Source organism: Aedes aegypti, chromosome 2 (assembly GCF_002204515.2).
Source record: "Aedes aegypti strain LVP_AGWG chromosome 2, AaegL5.0 Primary Assembly, whole genome shotgun sequence".
Taxonomy (NCBI): Eukaryota; Metazoa; Arthropoda; class Insecta; order Diptera; family Culicidae; genus Aedes; species Aedes aegypti.
Window position 1 is genome coordinate 202,832,086 of NC_035108.1, and position 25,881 is coordinate 202,857,966.

The window sequence follows — 25,881 nt, forward strand, 5'->3', positions numbered from 1 at the left end:
TCTACTGAACACAAAAGGTTTTATGCTGATTGGCTATGTAAAACGATGTATAATCCCCTATGGCTACAACTGGCGTATGGCCAAAACCGGTGCTTCTACCTTATAGCATGAGCTTAGCAAATCTACTTCAAATAGTAAAAACACCAACTTTATCAATTTTAATCATGATACAACCTTCTACAATATTGTTTGCTATGGTATCAAGTAGTGTTTTTGACATTCTGGGTGCAATTGAACGCGATCAACGATTTTCCAACCAAACATAAGATGATGCGCTGAATCCCATATGTTTGAGCTGAAAATCCCATATTAACTTTAATTCAAATGCGCCAGCTCATGGACTGACCAAATGAGCTGAAACTTTCAGCAAGTCTTCTTCTAACTCTAAGGAATAATTCTGGAGTGTGCCCCGTGGAATTATACAACTTTAATTTTCTCCCATACTAAGCTGGGCCAGTCTAATGTATATAGATAACTTCTAAAATTGAGGTTACATGAATCACATCACTCACCAATGTGAATCCAAATTGGGTTGAGATTTGTGTCACAATTCCTAGCTGCTTCGATTCACCGAACGCTTCGAAAGCCAGACACTCGCCTTTCTATCGGTATTTTTGGACTGAATTCTAATTTTTATTTTCGCTTGGGGTACATGTTGTTGACGTTTTCTACATGCTGAATTTCTATGAGACGATTATCAATCCCCCCCCAAAATCGAAGGATGAACTGTAATTTTATATGTGATTCTGTTACTTTTGACTAATGTAATAAATAAAAAACATTCTGATATATATCACAAGGTATGATAAGATAATCTTTTGTATAGAAATATTTATTTAATGAGACAGTTTTAGGCTTGTAAATAACGTCCATCTAGAAACAGTATCCTAACACCAAAACACACAAAAAACACAGACTCCTCGCAGAAGCAACCATTTAAATTCAAATTAACAGAAAATTATGCAAAAGCCCCCTCAATAAAAATAACCCCAATTTGTGTCGGCCAGCAGCAGGTAGACAGTCGGTGATCCTGGCCGAAAGCCTGCCCATGCATCCCACGGAAAGCTCCAGCACCAAACAAAGACATTAAAGACGCGTAAAGATTAGAGACACAAAAGCGACAAATAGCTAAATTTGTATTAAACATCTACATGGCCCGTGGGGGTGGTGCCGAAATGGTGGATGGAACAGTGAGCTGGTGAGGGACAGGGTGGGAAGCAACAGCAATAAAATCCAACAAAATAATACAAACGAAGGAAGGCGAGAATGTTCTCAGGATGCACAGTGGGGACATACATATTTATTGTATACAAACTTCTTATTGCTTTATTATGATAGATGTTAGATAGATTTGTAAATGTACTTTTTTTTTTACATATATTGCATTTTTGTTAAGCTCATACTTGAGAAGATCCTTAGAATTTGGACCATTGAAGCTTGCGCTTTGGCCAAAGAAGATCTTAGACATGGCTATGTCCTCCGTGTTGATCTAAGGTATATCTTTTTGAATTCACCAACCCTTTGGAAAACAGATATTCAGATTTCTTAAGGTAACTAATGAAAATCTGGAGCTTTATCGTTACGATTCAAACTCACGTTTATATGATCTATCTGATGTTATAACTGCTTTGAATTTATAACTGCTTTGAATTTAGGACTTCAAATCTACTCGCATAATCAGTGATCTTTCTAAGAGTCAATGGCACGATCTTCAGAAAGTCCGTTCTGCTACTTGGTTTCGCTGCCGACATTGATATTGTAGCACGGAGCTTTGAGACAATGGTGGATACGTACATCCGTTAAAGGGCTGAAGCTAGGGGAATCGGACTGAACATCAGTGTATCGTAGATGAAGTACATGATAGCGAGCGTCTCAAGAGGGGACACGGCACACTCCTCACCTCGAGTTCATATTGACGAGGATGAAATTGAGGTGGTCGAAGAATTTGTGTACTTAGGCTCACTACCCGAGCAGGTGAAAAAAGCTCAGCAATAGCTAATTTTGATATGGACATCTAAAAGTGATATTAACTTGATAGATATAAGAGATAAAAGATCTGAAAATGATATCTAAAATTTACTCCTAGAATATCATTAGCATATCATATTTAGCTTTTGTAAGATCTAACCAATATCAGCGAGCTATTCATTTGATCTGCAAACATCAAATTTTCAAAAGATCAAGGGTCCTTCGACACCAGCTGAGATGTGCCCAGATAAACTAAAGTTGATCGTGGAGGGTCTCTTCACGAAGAACGATCCAACATCCTGGCCGCCAACGCCGTACGGTGAAGACGCAGAATCAATCACTGAGGAACGGCAAGTGTCTATCGTCAAGCTGGTAGAAGCTGTGAAGCGACTAAAATCGAAGAAAGCCCCTAGTCCAGATAGAATACCAAACGTAGCGCTGAAAACTGCTATCCTGGCATATCCGAACTTGTTCAGTAAGGTGCAGTAACTTTCCAGGAATATGAAAGATCCAGAAACTAGTACTACTGTCAAATCCAGCCTCCAGCAATCCAGAAACGTAGAGGAGATCAATACTGTGCCGTGGCCACGATAGATGTGAAAAACGCATTCAACAGCGCCAACTGGGAGGCCATCGCCACAGAACTGTACAGAATGCAGATTCCCGACTAGCTGTGCAAGATCTTGAAGAGGTACTTCCAGAGCAGAACCCTTGTGTACGAAACAAATGAAGGGCAGCAGTCAATGCAAGTGATAGCGGGCGTCCCTCAAGGTTCCATTCTCGGTCCAACTCTTTGGAACGGGATGTACGATGGAATCTTGACACTGCGGCTACCCAGAAAGGTGAAGATTTGCGGATGATGTGTTACTTACGGTGATGGGCGAGACGCTGGAAGAAGTGGAGATGTCAGTGGTGGAAACAATTGGCGCAATCGAAGGCTGGATGAACGGAGTCAAACTGCTGACAGCTCATCACAAAACAGAGGTTCTGCTAGTCAGCAACTGCAAGGTGATTCAGCAGATGGAGGTCAACGTCGGAAAGTATGTAATTGCACCGAAGCGCGTGTTGAAGCACATGGGAGTAATGATCGACGATCGGTTGAATTTCAGCAGCCACGTTGATTACGCACGCAAGGCAATAAACGTAATATAGAGAATCATGCCAAACTTGGGCGATCCAAGTAGCAGTACTAGTCGTCTGCTAGCTAACGTCTGGTCATCGATACTGAGGTATGGAGTTCCTGCTTGGGGCAAGGCACTAGAGACAAAGCGGAACCGCGAAAAGCTGAGCAGAGCGTTTCGGCTGATAGCAGTGCGAATTGTGAGTGCAAAGAAACCGATACCGTCAGATGCTGTATGCGATATAGTTGGTAGGATCCCCATTTGCTTCAATATGGCGGGGGATATCGAGCGCTACCAACGAAGAGACGTCAGAAACGTACGAAAGACGGCCAGAGTCGGATCTATGGCGAGATGGCTGCGTGAGTGGGACTGCGCGGAGAAAGGAAGATAGACAAGTTCATCCCTCGGAAGCATGGAGAGGTAAACTTTTACCTGACACAGTTTCTGTCAGGTCATGGATGTTACAGAAAGTATCTCCATAGATTCAAGCACGCAGAGTCGCCACACTGCCGAAATGCTCGGAAGCAGCGACGCAGGTTTAAGGCCCGACAACATCGTGCAGACAATGTTTCAACATGTAAGTACGTGGCACGCGGTGAACAGAGCGATAACGCATATCATGTCGTCGCTGCAACAGAAATGGCGAGAAGACCAGAGGGCGTCGGGCCATGCTCGGAGTAGGCTTGATCCTCCGTCGGGGACTAAACTGAGTAGTTCGAGCGTTACGTAGTATCGGTGATGGGAAGTCGCACACTCCGCCGGGGACTATCTGAGTTGATTGCAAAACAGCACCGGCAAATGGTCGTCGAGGCACCTGTGCAGCGGAAGCTTCTCTCCACCGGAATCGCAAGACCGACCTGGGCATCTGCCCGGATAGCATCGGTTTGGGAAATCTTCCGCCATTGGGGAGATCTTCATCAGAGTAGGATAGATCCACCGTCGGATACTATTCTGAGTAGTCCGTAGCGAGTCACCGGCTTGAGTAGTCAGAGCGCCAGTGAAACAGAAGCCATGCCGACTTCGGCACTCTACCGGCCAACAACAGAATTAGAAAAACTCGAAATACCAGTTTCGGGAGATATTCCTCCGTCGGGGAACTCTCTATCGGAGTAGGCTAGCTTCACCGTCGGGACCTACGAAGAATAGTATTGATGAATCGCCGGCTTTGGGTCGTCGGGGCGCTTGCGTACCGGAAGTTATCCCTCAACCGCAAGAACGATCTCGGCACTCAACCGGTCTGCCCGAAGAGCATAACGAGCAGCGCAGTAAAGTCCAGAGAACCAACAAGTACAGGAGCAACTATCATAAAAAGTCTCACATGGTCCAGGCTTGTTGTTGGCCCCAAAATGTAAGTGACAGAGCAGAGATAAATCGCAGCCAGACCGAATAGAGCCAGAGTTGACAAAATAACGTAGAGGCATCATCATGCCCGCAGCCCCTGAAATAATACCATGAGGTAGTTCAGGGCGGGATATCGGACTTGTAGCCCAAGCCAATTAAATGTGGTATCCGTGATAGACCGTTGAGTGAGAACTACAGAGCCTAAGTCCCATCAGCATCCCAGATAGCAGGAGTAGGTCAAAGTTTCTAGCTTTGCTAGAAGTGCAAAAATTCTATAAAAACAAGGCGTTAGCCTGACAGGTAAAGTTAGTAAGAAACCTTCAAGAGATCACTAGCTACTCTTGTAGATCTGAAGACCAAAGGTGGTTTTAAATAGCCTTCAATAGTCTTTTAACTAAAAACGTAGAACCAAACTGTGTATATGCAACTGTGTGGATACTACTATAGCTTGTATCGTTCTGAAAAATTATAGATTTGATAACCAGTACTCCAAGTAATTCTTAGGAAACTTAAAACAATTGTTGAACTCAAATCTTGATTAAGGATTATTATATAAGCCTGTAAATGTACCTTGTTCATACTCTCCAATATATCACTAGTTACGCTTACAGATCGAAAGCTTTAGCGAAGTTATTGGGTAACCAATATCATTGATTGATCATTGAACTCCAAAGTTGACATAATATATTTGTTCATAAACTTTCGAGAAATCGCTATGCTTGTAGATCTGGATCACGAGATTCGCAGCGGATCTAGAAGACAAAGGTGAATTTTCATATAGTTGGCATAGCTTTATACAAGTTTTGTCAAACAAGTCTTGTTTGTTGTCTGTTTGATATTAATGTACAACATAAATAAAAATTCCATTAAGAGGAAAATAACCATCATCGTTTTACAAATTTTCAAAACCAGTTTTTTTGCTAAAATTCGAAGCAATGTTCATGAAAATGTATCATTGCATTGCACTTCCTAGCTTGAATGCAATGATAGTTTTTCATGAGGATTTCTTTAAATTTGAACAAAAAAACTGGTTTTTAATTTTTAATGATTGTTAATGATTGAATGATGTATTCTTGAGCCTTAATGTAATAAGTTCATTCAAGTAAAATTATATTTACGTATCCCAACCTATTACGTAAATAGATGTTTAGGTGTAATAAATATATTTCTTTGAATAATAATATAGTTTGTTGTCAAGAATCCGTTACGAGCTCGATTGATGATAGATATGCTGAAATATTTACTCAGTTAAACAATCAATATTCAGATATTGGTAATTCATTAAACTGCATTTATAACCAGTCGATTGGGAATGGAAAAGCAATACGGTGCCTATAAAGAAATGTTTTTTTCCACACAAAAAAATCTATTGAAAAATCTTTTTTTTCCAAAAAACTGGTATGCTTCACCCCACTGTACACGATGAATGGGAACAGGAATTAAGCGCGCAATAAGTGCAAAACCATAAAGCTAGGTGCTGGGTTTACCCTTCTCGCCAATAAATATACAGAAACGACGATGATTACTCGCACAAGAAAAAGAACACCAAGTTTAGTGAGTAAGTAGTCGGGGGAGGTAAAACGTGAACGATTCAAGCAAAACTCACCCCAGGTGAAGTCTGCTTTTCATGTAACGCGCCTTGAGCGTTAATAGCGCTTTCCGGACCGAAATACGTCAAAAACGCACAGCCTGTAACGAGAATGAGAAAAACAAGAAGCTGAGTTACAATCTGTGTGTTTGAACAATAGTATTAGAATGGGGATGTGATGGTAAGGTGGGTGGTGGGAGGTTTTTCTCGTTTTCGGAACGAAAGTGCACCCCCTCTCTCTGGAGCGCTGAGGTTATATGTAGGTATTTACTCTGCTAGAAGGAAATCGATAAAGTTGAAAAATATAAAAGTGATTTTTTACTAGCGCTTGATTATGTGTTTCAATTACCAAAGAAGTGTGTGTTGCATTCTGCCTTAATGTTCTGGAAGACCTTCTATGTTTATTTTATACATTTAATCGACATTTACTTACCGATATATACAAAACAATAATTCGATATACAACTTTATTAATTTGGTTCGATCAGAACTTCGTAAAAACTGACTTTGTTACATAATCAAATCAAATCTTTGCCCAGATTCGTTCAGGAAATAATCTAATATAATAAACCATAGTCCATGTCACGTGGCAAAACAATTAATGAACGATCACTCCAATTCCCAGCCCATTTGTACAGACAAGTTGCCATGGTATCAATCTGCATCCTAGAGAAACTAACTTCGGCCAAAGCAAGCGGCCATCGAAGCACCTCACGATTCACATAAAACCCAAAACGAGATGGCAAAATTGGTGCCCAATAAAAGCAACCCGTCAGCGCTCCATGAAACCGGAGAATGATGTTAATTGATTTTGAAACGAGAATTGGCTTGTCTGACACGAAAAATTATGGCCTGGTGGACTGCTCGACAGTTTCTTTCGGCTGGTAATATTGTTAGTCTATTGACAGAAATTGATTTTTATTTTTGCTTGGGAAGTTATCGAGTAAAAGTTATCACTGGGCGTTTGTGCCAAGCACAGAGCATGAGCATGTATGAGCTACACCGTTATTGACCATAACAATCAAAATTTCACAATAAACATACTGACGGAGCTTACGAGTAGCTGACCATCTGTAGTGTCCAGAATTCGAGGATTCTAAACCTTAAAAAGTTAATTTCGGCGCCGGCAACGTCCTTACGGTCAACAGGGAAGGAAAGACATGTAAGTGTTACATCCATTTTTTTTTTAAATTTCTTTATCAGTATCATTCAAAGCTTTACATTCATTTCTTATATCTAGGTGTCTTTTTTCTTTGTTACATTCGGCTTGAATGCCCTCAATATGATTTTTAAAGTTAAATTCTTATCTAACATGAGCCCTGGATACTTAACTTCATCTGACCAACTTATTGGAATCCTTCTCAAAGTGACAATATGTCTACTAAAAGGTTTTCAATAAAGAGCTCTTGGTTTATGTGGGAATATTAAAAGTTGAGTTTTGGACGCTTTAGGAGAAATCATTCCTTTCTATTGCAAGTATGAAGACAAAATTTCCAAACTTTTTTGCAATCGACTACAGATGACACGCAGACTTCGTCCTTTGGCGAAGAGGCCTGTGTCATCCGCAAACAAGAATTTTTGAAATCCCTGAGGTAACTCAGGTAAGTCAGATATGAAAATATTGTATAATATTGGTCCCAAAATGCTGCCTTGGGGAACACCAGCTCTTACAAGAAGTCTTTCAGATCTGAAGTTCTGATAATTAACCTGAAGTGTACGATTTGACAGATAACTCTGAATTATTCAAGCAATGTACGTTGGAAAATTATTATTTTTTTTTTTTCATTTTACGATCAAGTCTTCATGCGAAACAGTGTCGAATGCTTTTTCTATGTCTAGGAGAGCAAGATCAGTAGAATAGCCTTAATATTTGTTGAAACGGATCAAATTTGTTACACGTAAAAGTTGATGAGTGGTCGAATGTCCATGGCGGAATCCAAACTGTTTTTTGGCAAGAATTGAATTTTCGTTGATGTGAGCCATCATTCTGTTCAAAATTTCCTTATTAAAAAGTTTGCTGATGGAGGAAAGCAAACTGATTGGACGATAGCTAGAAACTACTGCAGGATTTTTGTCTGGTTTTAAAATTGGTACAACCTTAGCATTTTTCCATTTGTCTGGAAAAAATGCTAATTGAAAACATTTGTTAAATATATCAACTAAGAAAGATAAGCTACTTTCTGGAAGTTTCTTGATGAGGATGTAGAAAATTCCATCATCGCCAGGAGCTTTCATATTTTTGAATTTTTTAATAATAGTTTTCACCTTCGAACTCCTGAGTAACTGATTTTGAATTATAATTGTGTGCTTTCAAACTGCATAGTAAGTTTTTGAGCTTTTTCGCAATTAGTTAGTTATAATTTGTTTTCCTCTTTCAATGCCGATATTGGCTTCTGAGGTTTTTCAAAATTTTAGATAATTTTCAAAAGGGCTTGAGGCCAGGGTCCAATTGAGAAATTCTATTTTCAAAATTTGTGTTTCTTAATTGTGCAAAACGATTTTTTTTTGAAAATCCGGCCATATAATTTCCATAGCAGGATCGCAAGTGCGTTGAAATTGCTTTTTTAAGACGGATCAAGAGTTTAAGATCATCGTCTATAATCACGGATTCAAATTTTACCTCACATTTTGGAATTGCAATGCTCCTGACTTCAACAATGGAATTTGTTAAAGTTTCAAGAGCATTGTCAATATCAAGTTTTGTTTATTAAGAAATGTTTAGAGTCAATATACGTTTCATATATATTCTAGTCGGCTCGTAAATAATTGAAAGTTGAGCTGATAGGATTGAGAATCGCTTCATGGGATATTTGAAATGTAACAGGGACATGATCAGAATCAAAATCAGCATGAGTAACTAATTGGCTACAAAGATGAATAGAGTCAGTTAAGACCAAATCAATCGTAGATGGGTTTCTAGAAGATGGAAATTATGTATGGCTATCAGAGTATTGAATTGAGAAATATCCTGACGAGCACTCATCAAGTAAAATTCTGCCGTTAGAATTACTTTGCGAATTGTTCCATGACCGATGTTTGGCATTAAAGTCACCAATGACAAAAAATGTTGACTTATTGCGAGTCAATTTTCGCAAGTCAGTTTGGAGCAAAATAACTTGCTGTCCAGAGCATTGAAAAGGTATGTAGGCAGCTATGAAAGTATATTTACCAAGCTGTGTTTCAACAGAAACACCTAAAGTTTCAAAAACTTTAGTTTCAAATGACGAGAACAGTTGATGTTTTATACGACTTTGAATAATGATTGCAACTTCCCCACATGCCCCATCAAGTCAATCATTATGATAAACAAAAAAGTTAGGATCTTATTTAATTTAACTGCTATATGCTCGTTATTAGCTGTAAGAAAACTTAACAGATCGTCCTCTTCACCATTCAACAAGCATTCCAATTTAGAAATTATTATTTATTGGATCCATTAGAAAAACGTAATCCAATAACAATTTTATTAGTAAATTTCACACCAACTTGGATTGCTTCAGTCATAGTGGTGCCCTTGAACATTGCATAAATCATTAGATTCACTTGTTCAGTTAGCAAATTAAAATCAGAGGCAGACATATCACTTGAAGTAGGTACATTATGTGATGGTTTTCCGTTAGAATTTTCGGTAGACCCGGAATAGAAGTTTCCTGTGGCGGCAGGGTTTTTTTCCATTTGATTTGAAACAATTAGAATGGATACTCATAGTATGAAAAGAGGAGCAGTTCAAATAACCTGCTACGATATCGGCAAAAGATTTTCCTTGAGTAGATACATTCGAAATTAAAAGATTCGAACGGCTACCCGACGGATTAAAATTAGTTTGTGAATGAGCATGATAATGATCGACCTGATGGGTATGATTCCTAATCAAGCGATCGTTAACTGAGAAATGAGCATTGTTCGAAACTCTACCAGGAAAATTCTGGAAACGACCGTTATAGTAACGGATATTAGAGTAAAGTGGGGCAAAAGTTCGAGTGGGGTAAGAGTTTCTTTTTAAGATTTCTAGCTCAATTCAAAGCAAATCTTATAAATGTCATAGTGGTTTGAATGCTATTCAAGTAAGAGACATTCAATCCAAATATCATAAAAATCGATTGAGATTTGGAAAAGTTATGGCTATTTGTTGTTTTTCGACGTGAATATTGTAATTTTTGGTCAAACTTTCGTTGCATGGAACCAATTGAAGATAAAATCTTTTTCAATATTTTATGTAAGGGCGTTTCTTGGCCTATCATAAGGTTGCTTTGAGGTGTATTAGTTTTTGCATAGATGCTTGAAAACAATTTTTGGCCCATAGTGGGGCAAAAGTTCGAATCAGCGGGGCAAAAGTTCGACCCATAAAAAAAAAATCACGGAAAACTTTGCATATTGCCTAAAATCCACATATTATCTTCAAATTTAGTTAAATTTGTCTAATCGTGTGAAATTTGTCACCAAAATTTTGCATTTTCACTTAGTTTTGCGAAAAACTGCAATTTTTGAGTATATTACAATTAACCCGGTTTTGGGCAATTTTTTGATGAAAATTTAGTGTGTATTTTTCGTCAAACTTAAGTTTACGGCTGGTGTAAAGTATGCCTGTCATAAAAGGATCGATATTTTGTGTTTTAGCCAGCGAACTTTTGCCCCATACTAGATTCGAACTCTTGCCCCACCGGTGGGGCAAAAGTTCGAATAAGACAATCAATTTTGAAACTATTATAACTAAAAATGGGTAAATATTTTGACACAAGTTTGTTCAGCAAAATTATAGCCAATATGTTGAAGGTTCACTGTATGGTATTTGTTTTGTTTTAACTGCTATTGTTTTCCTGGAAACTTTGATTATACCACTAAGGTCGAACTTTTGCCCCACCTTACTCTATCTTTCATCTGCCCGGCACGAGCCTCGACGACTCTCTTACGCGAAGGGCAATCCCAAAAATTGGACTTATGATTGCCCTTGCAATTGGCGCATATGAACTTATCGGTATCTTCCTTCACTGGACAGACGTCCTTAGCGTGAGAAGAACCTCCGAAAATCATGCATTTAGCATCCATGCGGCAACTTTTTGTACCATGACCCCACTTTTGGCACCGACGGCACTGAGTGGGGTTCTGGTAATTTCCTCCACGTTTCTGGAAATGTTTCCATGTCACACGGACATCGAACAAAAGTTTTGCTTTTTCTAAAGCTTTAATATTATTTAGATCTTTTTTGTTAATGTGAACTAAATAAAATTCTTGAGAAAGCCCTTTCCGAGCAATGCCAGATTGGGTTCTCTTTTTCATAATGATTACTTGAACTGGGGAAAATCCAAGTAACTCATTTATTCCATTTTTGATCTCTTCAGGTGACTTATAGTCACTTGAGAGACTTTTCAAGACAACTTTGAACAAACGTTCAGTTTTGTTGCCATAAATTAAAAAAAATGTGCTGCTTCTCTTCAAGATGTTTGAGAAGAAGTTCGCGATCTTCAAATTTCCGGCAAAACGCGACAGTCTCCTTTCTTTGCGATTTGAAAGGAAACCTTGATTCCCCTAATGTAGCTCAAGATCTCCTGCCTAAATCCCCCAAATTCAGAACAACTGATCATGATAGGCGGCACTCTTTGCTTCCTCACTTGAATCAAAAAGCCTGGACTAGAGACTGCTTCGATTTGGTGTTCGGAAAATTTGTCTAGAGCATCGAATTGATTGCTCATTTCGATACAATTATTCATTTCACCCTTGGAAGAAAGTTCGCATTCCGGAACAACGTTCTTTCTTCCATTCTTGCCACGTTTAGTAACAGTTTTAAATCCCACTCTTTTTGAAGGAAGTTGTGTATTCAGAGATTCACCCTTCCTTTTGTTTGAAGTCGCAACCATGTTCAGTGAATAAACAAAAGAAGACAGTGCGCATCGTACCTTCGTGCTGTGCGTACACGAATTCTCTCTGCTCTTGGAAGTTTTCTTAAAAACTACCTAAAGCAATAAAACAGTACTTTTCAGTGCTACACAAACAGTACTTTTCAGTGCTAAAATTAAAAACGGTACTTTTCAGTGCTACTTAAACAGTACTTTTCAGTACTATTTTTTCTACTATTGATCCCTTTACGATCCTTGTTTGGACCCGTGCCTTCGATTTTTCGTTGGACCCGTTGGCGAAAGCTAGCGGTGGTAATCCTTCTTGGACACCGTCTAGGGAAAAAACCTCTCGAAGGTCACGTCTTTCTCGTTTATTAACTAAACATGGTATCAACAACTAACAAAAGGAAGGGTGAATCTCTGAATTCACTACTTCCTTCCAAAAAAGTGGGTTTTAAAACTGTCACTACACGTGGCAAGAATGGAAGAAAGGACGCTTCCCCGGAATGCGAAGTTTCTTCCAAGGGTGAAATGAATAATTGTATTGAAATGAGCAATCAGTTCGATGCTCTAGACAAATTTTCCGAACACCAAATCGAAGCAGCCTCTAGCCCAGGCTCTTTGATTCAAGTGAGGAAGCAAAGAGTGCCGCCTATCGTGGTCAGTTGTTCCGAATTTGGGGGATTTAGGCAGGAGATCTTGAACTCCATTAGGGGAATCAAGGTTTCCTTCCAAATCGCAAAGAAAGGAGACTGTCGCGTTTTGCCGGAAACTCTTAAAGATCGCGAACTTCTTCTCAGATATCTTGAAGAGAAGAAGCACAAATTTTTTACTTATGACGACAAAACTGAACGTTTGTTCAAAGTCGTCTTGAAAGGTCTCTCAAGTGACTATAAGTCACCTGAAGAGATCAAAAATGGAATAAATGATTTACTTGGATTTTCACCAGTCCAAGTAATCATTATGAAAAAGAGAACCCAATCTGGCATTGTTCGGAAAGGGCTTTCTCAAGAATATTATTTAGTTCACTTTAACAAAAAAGAACTAAATAATATTAAAGCTTTAGAAAAAGCAAAACTTATGTTCGATGTCCGTGTGACGTGGGAACATTTCCAGAAACCTGGAGGAAATTACCAGAACCCCACTCAGTGCCGTCGGTGCCAAAAGTGGGGTCATGGTACAAAAAATTGTCGCATGGATGCTAAATGCATGATTTGCGGAGGTTCTTCTCACGCTAAGGACGACTGTCCTGTGAAAGAAGATACCAGAAAATTTCAATGCGCCAATTGCAAGGGCCCTCACAAAGCTAACTTTTGGGAATGCATTTCACGCAAAAGAGTCGTTGAGGCTCGTGCCAAGCAGATGAAGGATAATATCCGTTACGATAACGGTCGTTTCCGGAATTTGCCTGGTAGAGTATCGAACAATGCTCATTTTTCAGTTAACGATCGCTTGATTAGGAATCATACCCACCAGGAAGATCATAATCATGCTCATTCACAAACAAATTTTAATCCGTCGGGTAGCCGTTCGAATCTTTCAATTTCGAATGTATCTACCCACGGTAAATCCTTTGCCGATATCGTAGCAGGTAATCTGAACTCTTCCCCTGTTCGTTCCATGAGTACCCATTCTACTTGTTTCAAATCAAATGGAAAAAACCCTACCGCCACAGGTAACTCCTACCCCGCTTCTTCGTCTACCGAAAATTCCAATGGGAAATCACATGACATGTCTGCCTCTGATTTTAATTTTCTAACTGAACAATTGAATCTAATGATTGATGCAATGTTCAAAGCCACCACTATGACTGAAGCAGTCCAAGTAGGTGTAAAATTTACAAATCAAATTGTTATTGGATTACGTTTTTCTAATGGATCCAAATAATAATTTAAATATTTTAAATTGGAATGCTCGTTCTCTGAATGGTAAAGAGGACGAGCTGTTTAATTTTCTTACAGCTAATAAAGTGCATATAGCAGTTATTACCGAAACTTATTTAAAACCTGGATCCAAATTTAAAAAAGATCCTAACTTTTTTGTTTATCGTAATGATCGACTTGATGGGGCATGTGGGGGAGTTGCAATCATCATTCATAGGCGTATAAAACATCAACTGTTTTCGTCATTTGAAACTAAAGTTTTTGAAACTTTAGGTGTTTCTGTTGAAACACAGTTTGGTAAATATACTTTCATAGCTGCCTATTTGCCTTTTCAATGCTCTGGACAGCAAGTTAATTGGCTTCAAACTGACTTGCGAAAATTGACTCGCAATAAGTCAAAATTTTTTGTCATTGGTGACTTTAATGCCAAACATCGGTCATGGAATAATTCTCAAAGTAATTCCAACGGCAGAATTTTATTTGATGAGTGCTCTTCAGGATATTTCTCAATTCAATACCCTGATAGCCCTACATGTTTTTCCTCTTCTAGAAATCCATCTACGATTGACTTGGTCTTAACCGACTCTAGTCATCTTTGTAGCCAATTAGTTACTCATGCTGATTTTGATTCTGATCATGTCCCTGTTACATTTCAAATATCGCATGAAGCGATTCTCAATCCTATCAGCTCCACTTTCAATTATTTACGAGCCGACTGGAATATATATGAAACGTATGTTGACTCTAATCTTGATGTTAACATTTCTTTAGAAACTAAAATTGATATTGACAATGCTCTTGAAACTTTAACAAATTCCATTGTTGAAGCCAGGAACATTGCAATTCCAAAATGTGAAGTAAAATTTGAATCCGTGATTATAGACGATGATCTTAAACTCTTGATCCGTCTTAAAAACGTGAGGAGAAGGCAATTTCAACGCACTCGTGATCCTGCTATGAAAATTATATGGCAGGATTTGCAGAAAGAAATCAAGAAACGTTTTGCAGATTTAAGAAACAAAAATTTTGAAAATAAAATTTCTCAATTGGACCCCGGCTCTAAGCCCTTTTGGAAATTATCTAAAATCTTGAAAAAACCTCAGAAGCCTATACCGGCATTGAAAGAGGAAAACAAATTATTACTAACTAATTGCGAAAAAGCTCAAAAACTTGCTATGCAGTTTGAAAGTGCTCACAATTTTAATTTAGGACTTACTAGTCCAATTGAAAATGAAGTTACTCAGGAGTTCGAAAATATTCTCAATCAAGAGAACGTTTTCGAAAATGCCTGGGAGACTGATTTGGAAGAAGTGAGAACTATTATTAAAAAATTCAAAAATATGAAAGCTCCTGGCGATGATGGAATTTTCTACATCCTCATCAAGAAACTTCCAGAAAGTAGCTTATCATTTTTAGTTGATATATTTAACAAATGTTTTCAATTAGCATATTTTCCTGACAAATGGAAAAATGCTAAGGTTGTTCCAATTTTAAAACCAGACAAAAATCCTGCAGAAGCTTCTAGCTATCGTCCAATCAGTTTGCTTTCCTCCATCAGTAAACTTTTTGAAAAGGTTATTTTGAACAGAATGATGGCCCACATCAACGAAAATTCAATTTTTGCCAATGAACAGTTCGGATTCCGCCATGGACATTCGACCACTCATCAACTTTTACGTGTAACAAATTTGATCCGTTCCAACAAATCTGAAGGCTACTCTACTGGTCTTGCTCTTCTAGACATAGAAAAAGCATTCGACAGTGTTTGGCATGAAGGTTTGATTGTAAAATTGATAAATTTTAATTTTCCAACATACATTGTTAGAATAATTCAAAGTTATCTGTCAAATCGTACACTTCAGGTTAATTATCAGAACTCCAGATCTGAAAGACTTCCTGTAAGAGCTGGTGTTCCCCAAGGCAGCATCTTGGGACCAATATTATACAATATTTTCACATCTGACTTACCTGAGTTACCTCAGGGATGTCAAAAATCTTTGTTTGCGGATGACACAGGCCTCTCCGCCAAAGGACGAAGCCTGCGTGTCATCTGTAGTCGATTGCAAAAAAGTTTGGATATTTTTTCTTCATACTTGCAAAAATGGAAGATTTCTCCTAATGCTTCCAAAACTCAACTAATAATATTCCCACATAAACCAAAAGCTCTTTATTTGAAACCTTCAAGTAGACATGTTGTCACGATGAGAGGGGTTCCAATAAATTGGTCAGATAAAGTTAAGTATCTAGGACTCATGCTAGATAAGAATTTAACTTTCAAAAATCACATTGAGGGCATTCAAGCCAAATGTAACAAATATGTAAAATGTCTCTATCCCCTTATTAATAGAAAATCAAAACTTTGTCTTAAGAACAAGCTTTTGATATTCAAACAAATTTTCAGGCCAGCCATGTTGTATGCTGTACCAATATGGTCTAGCTGTTGTAATACCAGGAAGAAAGCTCTGCAGAGAATTCAAAATAAAATTTTGAAAATGATTCTGAGGCTTCCTCCCTGGTATAGTACCAATGAGTTACATAGGATATCCAATGTTGAAACATTGGAACAAATGTCAAATAAAATAATCAATAATTTCAGGCAAAAATCGTTACAATCTTCTATTGCCACGATTAATGCGTTATATGATTAGGTTAAGTTAGGTTAAGTATATTAAAAACTTTTTTTTTTCTCTTATAAGCAGGTGAAATCAACTCACCTGTAAAAAATCTGAACTGCTACGGCAAATGAAATGTAATATGTTGTTAACAAAATGTTAATAAAATCTTAGATTTGTTTTACCAAATTAGGATGATAGTGTTGTCTAATAACACAGAACACCTAGATATAAGAAATAATGAATGTAATGTTTGGAATGATACTAATAAAGAAATTTAAAAAAAAAAAAAAAAAAAAAAAAAAAAAAAAAAAAAAAAAACAAAAGAAGACGAGACCTCCTAAGAGGTCTTTTCCCAAGACGGTGTCCAAGAAGGATTACCACCGCTTGCTTTCGCCAACGGGTCCAACGAAAAATCGAAGGCACGGGTCCAAACAAGGATCGCAAAGGGATCAATAGTGTTAAAAATAGTACTGGAATGTACTATTTTAGTAGCAATAAAAAGTACCGTTTTAAATTTTAGCACTGGAAGAAAGTATTGCTTTAGGTAGTTTTTGAAAAACTATCAAGAGCAGAGAGAATATGCTTAATTGAACATAATTATAAGATCTATAACAATGAAATAGACGATTCCAATTTTAGTTGGTTGGTTTGACTTTATTAACGAGATTTTTAGCCCTGGGCTAGTTCATCTCGGGACCAACGGCTTTACTTCCCTTCCGAAAGAAGTCGTCACTATAACTTTTTACGTCATAAGTGACTATGTTTGGGATGGGATTCGATCCCAGGTCCTCGGCGTGAGAGGCGAGTGTTCTAACCACTACACCAGGTCCGTCCCATGATTCCAATTTTAGTAACAATTGCAGTTTACCTGATTATATTTGGTCCGTTATCACTTCCAATGATAAAAAGTATTGAAAAGAGTTTTTTTTTACAATATTCAATAGCCGCCTTCATGACAAAGATAGAATCATCTCTCCTGCTACACTTGTTCGAGCGAACATTTGATAAATTGACAGATGCAAATCAGAGTCGTCAAAAGTTATATCGTTCACGAAAATACTGCCAGCTAAAGAGTCGACAATGGTGAGCTCTGCAGCTCAAGATGAATGACAAGCCCAGCTGAAGAGTCAAAAGACAGCGATTGTCCGTGGCCAGCATTCGAGTGCATTGAATGACAGAAATAGAGCGTGCTAAAGTGTCCTTTCAGAACTGGCTAGAAACTATCTCCACTCACTGTTTGTGGACACCTCTCTTTCTCTTGGCTCGGCTTGGCCATCGTCATTGTTACCTGATGGATTCGGAACGGGCTGTCGGTGGTCAAACAATGGCGCATGGAGGACTTTTTTGCGATATGGTTTGTCTCATAAAACTCCAAAAGTCCAAACGGATTTCAAAAGGATCAACTTGCTGGCAGTTGGCCAATGGATAACAATGGCAAAGTCGTAGATAGCAGTGCAAGATTTGTGAGACGCTGAATGGTTCTTTTCATTTCTGCCTTCATAATTATGAAACTTTAAACCGGACATAAGTCGCAACTGAGAAAATGCCAGAAAGAAGAAATATGTCAATGTTCGGCTCCTTTATAGGGAAAATTTTGGGGAATTGAAACAGTAGGTGGTCCGATAAGTTTAGGTATGTGCATATAAACTAACTATGGTGTCTTTTGCACAATTATACAAAATTGCCTTTAATAGTTACTTTGGACACGCTACTATTTTCTAACTAATGATCCCTCTTCAATCCTTGTTTGGCCTCGTGTCGTTGATTTTTCTAAAGGTCTTTTAGCGAAAGCTAGCGGTGGTAAAATACCTCTTAGAAAGTCGAGTCTTTTTTTCGTTTATTCACTAAACATGTTTGTAACCATGAAAAAAAAACGAGGGTGAATCTCTTCACAAATTCATTCCAAAAAATGTGTTTAGAACTTTCACTAAACGTGGTAAGAATGGAAAAAAGACGTTTCTCCGGAATGCGAACTTTCTTCCAAGGGTGAAATGGATAATGTTGATAATTGCATCGAAATGAGCAATCAGTTCAATGCTCTAGACAAATTTTCCGAACACCAAATCGAAGCAGCCTCTATCCCAAGCTCTTTGGTTCATATGAGGAAGCTAAGAGTGCAGCCTAGCATGGTCAATTGTTCCGAATTCGGAGAATTTACGCAGGAGATCTTGAACTCCATTAGGGGAATCAAGGTTTCCTTCCAAATCGCAAAGAAAGGAGACTGTTGCGTTTTGCCGGAAACTCTTAAAGATCGCAAAATTCTTCTCAAACATCTTGAAGAAAAGAAGCACACATTTTTAACTTACAACGACAAAACTGAACGTTTGTTCAAAGTCCTCTTGAAAGGTCTCTCAAATAAATGACTGTAAGTCACCTGAAGAGATAGATCAAAAATGGAATAAATGATTTACTTGGATTTTCCCCAGTCCAAGTAATCATTATGAAAAAGAGAACCCAATGTGGCATTTTTCTGAAAGGGCTTTCTCAAGAATATTATTTAGTTCACTTTAACGAAAAAGATCTGAATAATATTAAAGCTTTAGAAAAAGCAAAACTTATGTTTGATGTCCGTGTGACATGGGAACATTTCCAGAAACCTGGAGGAAATTACCAGAACCCCACTTAATGCCGTCGGTGCCAAAAGTGGGGTCATGGTATAAAAATTTGTCGCATGGATGCTAAATGCACGATTTGCGGAGGTTCAGGTTCTTCTCACGGTAAGGACGTCTGTCCAGTGAAAGAAGATACCACTAAATGTATATGCTCGAATTGTGGGGGCAATCATAAGTCGATTTCTTGGGATTGCCCTTCGCGTAGGCAAGTCGTCGAGGCTCATCCTAGGCAGATGAACAGTAATATCTGTTACGATAACGGTCGTTTCCGGAATTTCCCTGGAAGAGTATCGAACCATGTTAATTTTTCAGTTAACGATCGCTTGATTAGGAATAATACCCATCAGGTCGATCATAATCATGCTCATTCACAAACTAATTTTAATCCGTCGGGTAGCCGTTCGAATTTTTTCATTTCGAATGTATCTACTCAAGGAAAATCTTTTGCCAATAACGTAGCAGGTAATTTGAACACCTTCCCTATTCATACTATGAGTACCCATTCGAATTGTTTCAAATCAAATGAAAAAAAAAACCTGCTGCCACAGGAAACTTCTACTCCGCCTCTTCGTCTACCGAAAATTCTAACGGAAAATCATCAAATAATGTACCCACCTTAATTGATATGTCTGCCTCTGATTTTAATTTGCTAACTGAACAATTGAATCTAATGATTGATGCAATGTTCAAAGCCACCACTATTGCTGAAGCAGTCCAAGTTGGTGTGAAATTTACTAATCCAATTCTTATTGAGTTACGTTTTTCTAATGGATTCAACAAATAATAATTTAAATATTCTAAATTGGAATGCTCGTTTCTTGAATGGTAAAGAGAACGATCTGTTTAATTTAGTAACGGCTAATAACGTGCATATATCATTTAAAACTTAAAGTGTTTCTGTTGAAACGCAGCTTGATAAATATACTTTCATAGCTGCCTGTCCAGAGCAAAGGACACCAATTAAATTTGCTCCGAACTGACTTGCGAAAATTGACTCGCAACGTTGAAGCCAGGAGCATCGCAATTCCAAAATGTGAAATAAAAATATGAAAGCTCCTGGCGATGATGGAATTTTCTACACTATCATCAAGATACTTCCAGAAAGTAGCTTATCATTCTTAGTTTATATATTTAACAAATATTTTTAGTTATAAGGATTTAACGTTTTGAAGTTTATGTTTATGTTTTCAATTAGCATATTTTCCTGACAAATGGAAAAATTCTAAGGTTTTATCAATTTTAAAACCAGACAAAAATCCTGCAGAAGCTTCTAGCTATCGTCTAATCAGTTTGCTTTCCTCCATCAGTAAACTTTTTGAAAAGATCATTTTGAACAGAATTATCGTCCACATGAACAAAAATTCAATATTTGCCAATGAACAGTTCGGATATTCGACCACTCATCAACTTTTGCGTGTAACAAATTTGATCCTTTCCTACAAATCTGAAGGCTATTCTATTTTTCCTGCTCTTCTAGACATAGAAAAAGCATTCGACAATGTTTGGCATGAAGGTTTGATCGTAAAATTAAAAAAAAAAACTTTAATTTTTCAACATACATTGTTAGACATACATTGTTAGAAGAATTCAAAGTTATCTTTCAAATCGATTACTTAAGGTGAAGATGCATCGAAGCCAAACCTCAAATTTTAAAGAGCACAAATCTGGAGAACCAAACGCCCGTTTGAGCTGAAAACTTAATCGATTGGTCACCACCAGCGAGTAACCAATCGATTAGGTTTTCAGCTTAAATGGATGTTTGGTTCTCCAGATCCGTGCTCTTGAGAATTGGAAGTTTGGCTTTGATCAACCTTCACCTTAAGGTTAATTATGAGTGTTTGTTAATGTTTCTGAACTACGTGTTCTCAGGTTGACGGTTGCGCAAAAAGTGAGAGAAACTAAATACATAATTATCATCGCCTACTCGATCGCATTACCTAATTTGGGCTAGCTAGTAGATATGTAATTCATAGAGTGCCAATGTCGCGAGTGTTTATGTTATACTCTGAGGCGAGATCATTTATTTGTGTTTAACTTAAGATCGTGAAGCGGTCAATCCCCAACAATCAGAAGTCCATGTCTGAAAGACATTCTGTAAGAACTGATGTTCCTTAAGACAGCATTGTGGGACCAATTTTATACAACATTTTCACATCTGACCTGAGTTACCTCAGGGATGTCAAAAATCTTTGTTTGCGGATGACACAGGCCTTCAAACAAATTTTCTGGCCAGCCATGTTGTATGCTGCAATATGGACTAGCTGTTGTAACATCAGGAAGAAAGCTCTGCAGAGAATTCAAAATAAAATTTTGAAAATGATTCTGAGGCTTCCTTCTTGTATTAATGAGTTACATAGAATATCCAATGTTGAAACATTGGAACAAATGTCAAATAAAATAATTAATAATTTCAGGCAAAAATCGTTACAATCTTCTATTGCCACGATTAATTCGTTATATGTTTAGGTTAAGTTAGGTTAAGTAAATTGAAAACGTGTTATTTTTTTCTCTTATTAATTATGTAAATTTTGTTATAAAATGTTAATGAAATCTAAAATTTGTTTTACCAAATTGGGATGATAGTGTTGTCTAATAACATAGAACACCTATATATAAGAAAGAAATGTAATTTTTAAAATGATAATAATAAAGAAATTTAAAAAAAATCACACAATAGAACTAAAGCAAAGTAAAACTATGAGGAAGTATCGGTTTATCTCTGACCCACGACAATGTGTCATTTTCTGTGGACTTATTTTGTGGCCAATCCTTCGGAGCCTTATCTGTCACTTTGGCTATGATATATCAAAAAGGGCAATTTAAAGGAGCAAGTGAAAAAGCATTTTTCAGACATTTATTGCGAAGAGCAGAAACAAAACCAAAGCAGCGTTGTAAGATGCGGCCTCCTGTTGGATACACACAAAGAGAGAAAGAATATGAGGAAAGAGCACTCGTGCCGGAGGCCAATGAAAGGGACAAAACTGAAATCACAGCGCTGAAAAGTTTTGAGCTAAAAATTTTAATTAAAAAAAAACTGTTCCCAACAATTCTCTTTCTTCCACTTTGGAACTTATTCTGCTTGATCAGAGTCATAGTCAGGGAAATTCATGATTTAAAGTTGCGTTTATTTCGCATTCAGTATATTTATTCATATACCGCAGTGCAAACATGCATGGAAGTCGTTCACTTGATTTCAGGTGACTTTGAATTTCGTCTTACCACTATGAAGTAATTAGGGCGTATCTGTCAACTATTTATAAATGTCTTATTGTGAGTTGGGGCGAAAGCCCATTGTGTTTATGATGTCAATTTTGTGTCAACTTTGTCAAAAAGTTTCATTTCAAGTGAAGAACAAATGAGGAAAATCGTTAGTTGAACGCTTTAATTGAATGATTCAACATTTTCATGTTTAGTCCTAAATAACACCGCTGAAAAAAGCTGAAACTACAGAGATTTAATTTCCGCTTGTAGACTTAACATTGAATGTCCCAATGCCAAAACCGAATCAAAGAGTAAAACAGAATAAAAACTCAAATCGGAAATTACATTCTACAGCTCTGGCTGAAAATAAAACCTGATTACAAATTTACGACTGGGTCAACATAATTCTATGGTTAATTATATCACTGGAAAACAAAATTGGATGTGATCCATATTGCGTATGCTTCCAGTAGATAGTACTTCATTAGCTAAAATTAAAGCAGTCTCTTCAACCGCAAAGGGTCGCTCCCTGCTCCCTGAAACCCCACTCGGAAGCTTTGAAGCAGAACAAAACCAACATGATATTTCCAACCAGAGAGTGCCCTTTATGAACCGAAGAAGCAACGAAAATACAGCACAGGGCGTGGGAAATGGGATGACAGATTCCTTTTACTTGCAGCGATTGCCGGTCGGTCGGTCGGTGGTTGTCTCCAACTCAATCTGATGGGGGCGTTCTTTCACAAAATCTCATTTACGATTGCGCTAATTTGATGTCTAATTAGCAAACAAAGTTTTGTTGATTCAATCTGACAGTAATTTGTTTTTTTTTCGCTTTTGGGAGGATGGATTTGCTAGAGAAAAAGGTCAACCGAACGCAACTTTGATTCAAAACGACTGAATGTACAAAATAGGATATGTACACCGAACTGCTTTATTTTTTAAGCAGCTCTTGAAGAAATTGTTGTTGAAATTCCAGTTGAAATGTATTGAATGGGAAAAAATGCAAGAAAAGTCCTAGGAGAATTTATAAACTTTACCATGAAGTAACACCACTAGCGCATTACGGTTTACCAAATAAGCTTGTCTGGAAGAACTTGAAACTATTGATCACCAGAGCTACAGATCCAAAGCCCTGATAAAGGTGAATGATTGTGATGGCTATGGCCGTGATCATCATGTTAAGAACAAACGTACAATGTTGTATCGTATTAGCTCAGGGGAGGAAGCTCCTCTAGCACGATGTAGGTACCGCAACCCTGGTTATGTAGCCTATCGAAGACGCTTCACCAGCCAACTGCGGAATGTCGGCGTGAATATGGCAGCTATACAGGAAATAAGCTGGCCTAACCGAGGAAGGAAAGGAAATAACCGGAAAACATGAATTCTCATCGCCAACACTTCATTCAAGTACCACATCTACCGTTTTGATTTATATTACGGACAACTTTTAATTCCGGGCACTCTTCTTTGTATGGGGAACATTTCACACGAAATGTTTCAATTTATGCCGTTCATAAGTTTGCACTTTCAAAGCCTTTTTTAATAAGAATTTTTCATTAATATCTATGAAAATTTACAATGCCCAATTGCCTTAGACGTATGTTGAGTGGTTTGGAAATTTCAATCGATCATTTGATTTCTCTATTTATGATTTTCTTGAGCTGTCCGGAATTGGAATCAAAGTGTCCGGAAATCAAGGCAAAAGTAAGGAAGCGTCCGGAATTAGAATCATGGGAAGTCTACACATTTTCATTTGTTTAAAATTATTCATGTTGCGGAATCAAAATCTTCACCCACCATTCGAAAACTAAGGGTTTTTAAGGCTTGATGATGCGAAGGAATCATACAAACTGGTTAATTTTATATGCTTTTCGATAAGTAACACTTCACTGAGGCCTTAAGTGTCCGTTATATGAATCAAAACGGTACTACAGTGACGGCGACAGAGCAGAACGTGGAGTTAACTTTACAGCGGGAAGCAGCCCGAGCAGAAGAAAATAACTACTGAATACCAAACTAAGGTATTCCATACCAGATAATTTCCAATGCTTACAACCTGAATGAGGTATGAATGAGTTCTGCATAAGAGGTAAAATACCTCAAATAATACTTTCCGCATATTCTACAAACACCAAGCAGATATTTAGATCAGGTATTGTAATACCTGAATAATTATGGATGGACATGGACATGATGGATTTTTATATAAAAGTGAAATTTTTCAATAGTAGTTCGATACCTCAAGCAGTCCTCAATAGCTATCGAATACCAAAATGAAGTATTTTTAATTGTCTTAAACTTTTGTTCCAAAACCATTAGAATACCAAAATGAGGTATTGACAACTGAACAATACCTAATTATGGTATGATACCAAAATATGGTATATATAAATTATTGCGGGATATTTTTTCCTCCTCGGAAGATGAGACGAATTATTCGGTAACCGGTAAGTGACCAAATCTGTGGGTTGAGAATGAAGGGCAAATTCTTCAACCACAGCCTGATCAGCAAATTTAAGTAAAAGAACGATAAGCCCGAGGTCATGATGGATGAGTTCTATGAAAGCCTAGATAATGCTTACGGAGAGTGCCCAAAACAAGATGTCAAAGTAGTCATCGGCGACGCAAATGCGCAGATCGGGAAAGAGGACTTCTTCCGAATCGGTATTGAAAGAGAAATCCTCCATTCCGTCACCAATGGTAATGACCTACAACTTGTAACGTTAGCTGCTGCTAGAGATATGTCAATCAGTAATATTCACTTCGCAAGCAAGAATATCCGTTAACATACCTGGCGACACCAGAGTGATAATACCTGCTCACAAATAGACCAAGTGCTGGTTGATGGCCGACATTTCTCAGATGTCATGTATGACAGAACTTTTCGAGGCCCTAATATCGACTCGGATCATTATCTCGTTGTAGCTCAAATTCGGGCGCGGTTATCCAGCGTCACGAGTTCTAGAATGCTGCGCTTCAATATCCATCGGTTGTCGATAGATAGGGTAGTTGCACAGTACCGCCAGACGAGCAGTTGACAACAATCAACGTTTCTGGAGATGTGAACAACCTGTGGGAACCTATCCCTAAGGGCGCGGTAAGAGATTGGCATTGTTCAACGACGAAAACCAATTGACTGGTTCCATGCAGAGTGCCATACAGTGACGTACGTGTAGAATGACACCAGAAGCCGATATATTGTGACTGGTGTCCGGCAGAACAGTAAGCGGTACATGGCAGCGAGAGCCGAGGAAAATCGAACACACCTCAAAAGGAAAAATACAACACGAAGAAAGTGTGGTAGCTGAAGTTCAAGATAGCATGAACCGGAACGATATACGGAGATTGAATGCAACGGTCAATGGCGCGTGGCACAAGACCGTACCAGTGCCCGCTATGTACAATGAGATGGCGAAGAAATGCCCACCGGCTGAGTGGATGGCCTTATACGCTCAATCTACAAGACGGAATTACCCTGCTGCATTCGGCGTACATAATACTGTTGCTCATCCTGTTTATCCTTCGTCGGTTTCGTGACGGTCACTCGACAGTGGACCAGATGGTTACCTTGCGAATGATCCGGAAGTGAAACTTACAGTCTCACCATCTGTATATTGATTTCAAAGTTCCGTGCGATTCATTGAAACGGGATGTGGCAGATAATGTTCAAGCATGGTTTTTCGGTGAAACTAATTTGGCTGATGCGTGTAACGCTGGA

General features: G+C 38.1%; 1 long non-coding RNA gene across 1 annotated transcript in view; it reads right to left on the reverse strand.

Annotated features, from left to right (window-relative positions):
• LOC110676317 overlaps positions 1-25,881 on the reverse strand; it is a 163,923-nt gene that overhangs the window by 100,457 nt on the left and 37,585 nt on the right. Inside the window, exon 2 of the long non-coding RNA XR_002500262.1 lies at positions 6,037-6,119. This is a non-coding gene — a long non-coding RNA (uncharacterized LOC110676317). The remainder of the gene's footprint in view (positions 1-6,036; positions 6,120-25,881) is intronic.